The 6,000-nt window shown below is 46.5% G+C and overlaps 2 non-coding genes across 2 annotated transcripts; both read right to left on the reverse strand.

Annotated features, from left to right (window-relative positions):
• Positions 1–1,968: 1,968 nt before the first annotated feature.
• trnag-ucc (transfer RNA glycine (anticodon UCC)) lies at positions 1,969–2,040 on the reverse strand. The gene has a single exon. It is a non-coding gene; the product is annotated as a tRNA-Gly (tRNA).
• Positions 2,041–5,699: 3,659 nt separating this feature from the next.
• On the reverse strand, positions 5,700–5,771 carry trnag-ucc (transfer RNA glycine (anticodon UCC)). The gene has a single exon. It is a non-coding gene; the product is annotated as a tRNA-Gly (tRNA).
• Between the last annotated feature and the right edge of the window lie 229 nt (positions 5,772–6,000).

The raw sequence follows: 6,000 nt of genomic DNA on the forward strand, positions 1-6,000 counted from the left end.
GACATAGGAAGTGAAATTGACAAAGGAGGTGAAATTGACATTGTCAGCGCAACCCTGCGCAGGAAGGAGGTAGAGCGCCATGGAGTGGCGGTGGGCAAGATGGAAAGGACGGGGTCAAGGGAGGGCACAGACGGCTGTGTAAGGGCATGAACAAATGTTACCCTTCATGGTGTCGTGGGGGGATGAAGGTCGGGTCTGCAGGCAATGATAGTCTCCAGCTGAGAGTCGTGAGAACCCGGAATCAGTGTGTGTGTGTAGGGGTGGACCGTTTGTATGTGTGTATGTCTGTGTGTGTGTGTGTGTGTGTGTGTCTGCGTGTGTGGGTGCATGCGTGTGTGTGTGGCTGCATGTGTGTGTGTGGGTGCATGTGTGGGTGTGTGTCCTGTGTGTGTGTGTGTCTGCGTGTGTGGGTGCATGCATGTGTGTGTTTGTGGGTGCATGTGTGGGTGTGTGTGGCTGTGTGTGTGTGTGTCTGTGTGTGTGTGTGCATGTAGGGATATGCGGGTCTGTGAGAGTGTGTGTAGGTGCATGTGTGTGAGTGTACTGGGGTATCAATTTGCGAGAATGTGCGTGAGTGGCTGTGAATGTGGAAGTGTTTGAGTGAGTTTATGAGAGAGAGCTTGTGTTTGAGAGAGGGTATGCAATAGTGTGTGGGTCGGTAGGAGTGTGCTTTTGTGTGTGTGCGTGTACTTGTGAGTGTCCGTGAAATAGTATACAGTGCAGTGTTGTCACGTGTCGTGTGACATTGACCAAAGTGTCCAGTTAAAGTCATCCGCATGGGTACCGAACTTGACTATCAGCCTCTGCTTGGCCACTTTGCATTGTTGGCTGTCCCATAGTCTGCCTTGGAGGATTGTCACCCAGGGGTCCGAGACCGAAAGGCACAGAGCGCTGAAGTGCTCTCCGACTGGGAGGCTAGAACCAGTCTGACTCAAGATTGGGACACAGACAGACTTTAACCTCACACCTTTAATGCATTGTCTGAGCTGAGATGGCATCTCTTGTTAGACAACCTGAAGTTATCTCGACAACGTAACTTTGAAAAGGTTCTGAGGTTCTTATATTAAAGAACGGAAACTAGTAAACCCATTATAAAAGATGAAAGGCTTAACCTAAATGTGTTTAATATATCATTTCAGCTGCATTAAACTGTAATCCTTTTGCTATAAATACTGCGTCTTATGGTCCTTCTTATCATCAGGTTGATCTACATCGGATACACTCCATCCATTCTTTATCCTTCAAAGAAAATCAGTCACCTTCATCAGACACTACCTTCCCTTAACAAATCCATGATGACTATATCGGATGATGACGTGGAGGAGCCTGTGGTGGACTGGGGAGGACAAAGTTCAAAATCACACAATACCAGGTTATCGTCCAAGTAGCTTTCGGAGCACTCCTAAAACTAGTGCTTCCAAGTAAAGCTGTTGGACTGTTATCTGGTGTTGTGTGATTTTTAACTTTATCCTGGATTAAACTTTCACTCACTGTGTGGTCACTTCTATCATCTCTCAGAGTTTTATCGAATCATTTTCTCATACTGGAAATATAAAAGCAGCTGGTGTCCACTCCTCCTATTTCTGACCTGCACCTAAAACAATAACATTACCGATTCGATATGAGAAATAACGTTGTTTGGATATTTGTGAACTGTCCACCCACATTTCACTTGATATTAGGCTGTAGTTCACAAAAAACAAAATGAGAGTAATGTTGAAATGAGTGAAATCCGGAAACATTTCTTTCGAAATAAGATGGAAAACCAAGGAATTCTGCCATGACTCGTGTTTCTTTGAACCGTGCTCGACTTGACTCCTTCATCCTCCTGGGGACATCCTCAACTTCAAAGTTGTGTCTGCACTCCAGAGGTCTGGCAGACTCAATGTGATGTGCAGACGGAGGTGTTTCATTCCCACTGAATCGATCGGCTCTTTTGGTTGTGGAGTGGTGTTAAAATGCACTGCTTGCGATGGCCGGGAATCGAACCCGGGTCAACTGCTTGGAAGGCAGCTATGCTCACCACTATACCACCATCGCTACAGGCTGAAGCGCTCTAGAAATCAGCTGATGTGCCATAATAGTTCTTGACTCGAAATTTCGTTGTTGTTTTGTTGGAAATTTTGCAGTGAAATATTAGAATTGAGAAGTCATCAAAGACCGAGTTTTACTGAGTGGATCGGTCTCCTGATGCCCCGCCTCACTTTTTAATACACACAAAGCAGCATTTCGGATTTCTCATCATCTGAAATCAATCAATAACAGAAATAGCACGAAAATCCCAGGGCAACCCTGGAACGATCACACAATTAAAACTTGTCAAATTCTCAGAAAGGTTCACCGGACCGAAACGTCAACTCTGATTTCTCTTCATACAGCTTTACCACCGACCTCGGGTTTGGTTTCTGATTTACAGCGTAGACATAGTCATCGAGATAGAGATGTACAGCTCGGAAACAGACCCTTCGGTCCAACCTGCCCATGCCGACCAGATATCCCAACCCAATCTAGTCCCACCTGCCAGCACCCGGCCCATATCCTTCCAAACGCTTCCTCTTCATATACCCATCCAAATGCCTGGAAAATGTTGCAATTGTACCAGCCTCCGCCACATCCTCTGGCAGCTCATTCCACACACGTACCACCCTCTGGATGAAAGCGTTGACCCTTTGGTCGCTTTTATATCTTTCGCCTCTCACACTAAACCTATGCCCTCTAGTTCTGGACTCCCCGACCCCAGGGAAAAGACTTTGTCTATTTATCCTATCCATGCCCCACATAATTCTGCAGTTCTTTCAGTTTCTAAAACTTCTCAAGAGTTTTCTTAGAAAACAAAAACGGCAAAAACAGAGGAACCATTAGACTGAGGCCACGCTGCAGTAATTGTGGAGAGGAGGGAATTCCGGGTAACAGTTCGGGAAGCAGAACCCTCTCGAGGAATATGTATTAATTTGAAGTTCGATCCCGTTGATAGATTTGCAGGTTTCTCTTTTACTTTGTAGAAGAGGGGGAGGTGTCAGTCAGCAGTAAGGGGTTTTCACAGGAGGGCATGATTTGGAGATGCCAGTGTTGGACTGGGGTATAGAAAGTTAAAAATCACACAACACCAGGTTATAGACCAACAGGTTTAATTGGAAGCACCAGCTTTCGGAGCGCTGCTCCTTCATCAGGTGGTTGTCCGAAATCTAGAGCTTCCAATTAAATCTGTTGGACTATAACCTGGTGTTGTGTGATGTTTAACTTCACAGCAAGGGGTAGTCATGGGCAGCTGTTTAGTGAAGGTCGCTTCCACTGATGTGGGAAGGCAGTGCACGCAAAACCCTCCCTGCCCTAGATAGGTAACCTGAACCAAGATGGGCTTTCCAAGCTCAGGGGGTGCAGAGTGCTGAGGCCGCTGTCATCATTTAGTTCCCATGGGTCCCAAGTCCTTGGGATGCCGTGGCGCCTTAATGATGAATGGGATTGTGTGGAACCGAGACAGGGTCGTGGCAGAACAGTGTCGAGAGTGTGTTGCTGGAAACGCACAGCAGGGAAATCGATGTTTCGGGCTCCAGCATCTGCAGACGTCCCTGTCTGCGAGGAGAACAGTGTTATCCGCTCAGGTTTAAGCAGAACGTCCGCAGCTACTCCTGCGGGTCCAACGAAACACAAAGCGCTATCCGGGAAGGCAAACGTAGGCGGTGGGGTCAGCAAGCACAGCGTAGGGTGATCCCGGTTCGTGAGGGGAAAAAGAAAACATAGTGCGGTGAAATTGACAAAGGAAGTGAAATTGACAAAGGACGTGAAATTGACATTGTCAGAGCAACCCTGCGCAGGAAGGAGGTAGAGCGTCATGGAGGGGCGGTGGGCAAGATGGAAAGGACGGGGTCAAGGGAGGGCACAGACGGCTGTGTAAGGGCATGAACAAATGTTACCCTTCATGGTGTCGTGGGGTGATGAAGGTCGGGTCTGCAGGCAATGATAGTCTCCAGCTGAGAGTCGTGAGAATCCGGAATCAGTGTGTGTGTGGGGGGGGACTGTGTGTGTGTGTGTGTGTGTGTCTGCGTGTGTGGGTGCATGCGTGTGTGTGTGGCTGCATGTGTGTGTGTGTGGGTGCATGTGTGGGTGTGTGTCCTGTGTGTGTGTGTGTCTGCGTGTGTGGGTGCATGCATGTGTGTGTGTGTGGGTGCATGTGTGGGTGTGTGTGGCTGTGTGTGTGTGTGTCTGTGTGTGTGTGTGCATGTAGGGATATGCGGGTCTGTGAGAGTGTGTGTAGGTGCATGTGTGTGAGTGTACTGGGGTATCAATTTGTGAGAATGTGCGTGAGTTGCTGTGAATGTGGAAGTGTTTGAGTGAGTTCATGAGAGAGAGCTTGTGTTTGAGAGAGGGTATGCATGTGTGTGTGGGTCGGTAGGAGTGTGCTTTTGTGTGTGTGTGTGTACTTGTGAGTGTCCGTGAAATAGTATACAGTGCAGTGTTGTCACGTGTCGTGTGACATGAACCAAAGTGTCCAGTTAAAGTTATCTGCATGGGTACCGAACTTGACTATCAGCCTCTGCTTGGCCACTTTGCATTGTTGGCTGTCCCATAGTCTGCCTTGGAGGATTGTCACCCAGGGGTCCGAGACCGAAAGGCACAGTGCGCTGAAGTGCTCTCCGACTGGGAGGCTAGAACCAGTCTGACTCAAGATTGGGACACAGACAGACTTTAACCTCACACCTTTAATGCATTGTCTGAGCTGAGATGGCATCTCTTGTTAGACAACCTGAAGTTATCTCGACAACGTAACTTTGAAAAGGTTCTGAGGTTCTTATATTAAAGAACGGAAACTAGTAAACCCATTATAAAAGATGAAAGGCTTAACCTAAATGTGTTTAATATATCATTTCAGCTGCATTAAACTGTAATCCTTTTGCTATAAATACTGCGTCTTATGGTCCTTCTTATCATCAGGTTGATCTACATCGGATACACTCCATCCATTCTTTATCCTTCAAAGAAAATCAGTCACCTTCATCAGACACTACCTTCCCTTAACAAATCCATGATGACAATATCGGATGAAGACGTGGAGGAGCCTGTGGTGGACTGGGGAGGACAAAGTTCAAAATCACACAATACCAGGTTATCGTCCAAGTAGCTTTTGGAGCACTCCTAAAACTAGTGCTTCCAAGTAAAGCTGTTGGACTGTAATCTGGTGTTGTGTGATTTTTAACTTTATCCTGGATTAAACTTTCACTCACTCTGTGGTCACTTCTATCATCTCTCAGAGTTTTATCGAATCATTTTCTCATACTGGAAATATAAAAGCAGCTGGTGTCCACTCCTCCTATTTCTGACCTGCACCTAAAACAATAACATTACCGATTCGATATGAGAAATAACGTTGTTTGGATATTTGTGAACTGTCCACCCACATTTCACTTGATATTAGGCTGTCGTTCACAAAAAACAAAATGAGAGTAATGTTGAAATGAGTGAAATCCGGAAACATTTCTTTCGAAATAAGATGGAAAACCAAGGAATTCTGCCATGACTCGCGTTTCTTTGAACCGTGCTCGACTTGACTCCTTAATCCTCCTGGGGACATCCTCAACTTCAAAGTTGTGTCTGCACTCCAGAGGTCTGGCAGACTCAATGTGATGTGCAGACGGAGGGGTTTCATTCCCACTGAATCGATCGGCTCTTTTGGTTGTGGAGTGGTGTTAAAATGCACTCCTTGCGATGTCCGGGAATCGAACCCGTGTCAACTGCTTGGAAGGCAGCTATGCTCACCACTATACCACCATCGCTACTGCCAGAAGCGCTCTCGAAATCAGCTGATGTGCCATAATAGTTGTTGACTCGAAATTTCGTTGTTGTTTTGTTGGAAATTTTGCAGTGAAATATTAGAATTGAGAAGTCATCAAAGACCGAGTTTTCCTGAGTGGATCGGTCTCCTGATGCCCCGCCTCACTTTTTAATACACACAAAGCAGCATTTCGGATTTCTCATCATCTGAAATCAATCAATAACAGAAAT

This window comes from Chiloscyllium punctatum, chromosome 15 (assembly GCF_047496795.1).
Source record: "Chiloscyllium punctatum isolate Juve2018m chromosome 15, sChiPun1.3, whole genome shotgun sequence".
NCBI lineage: Eukaryota > Metazoa > Chordata > Chondrichthyes > Orectolobiformes > Hemiscylliidae > Chiloscyllium > Chiloscyllium punctatum.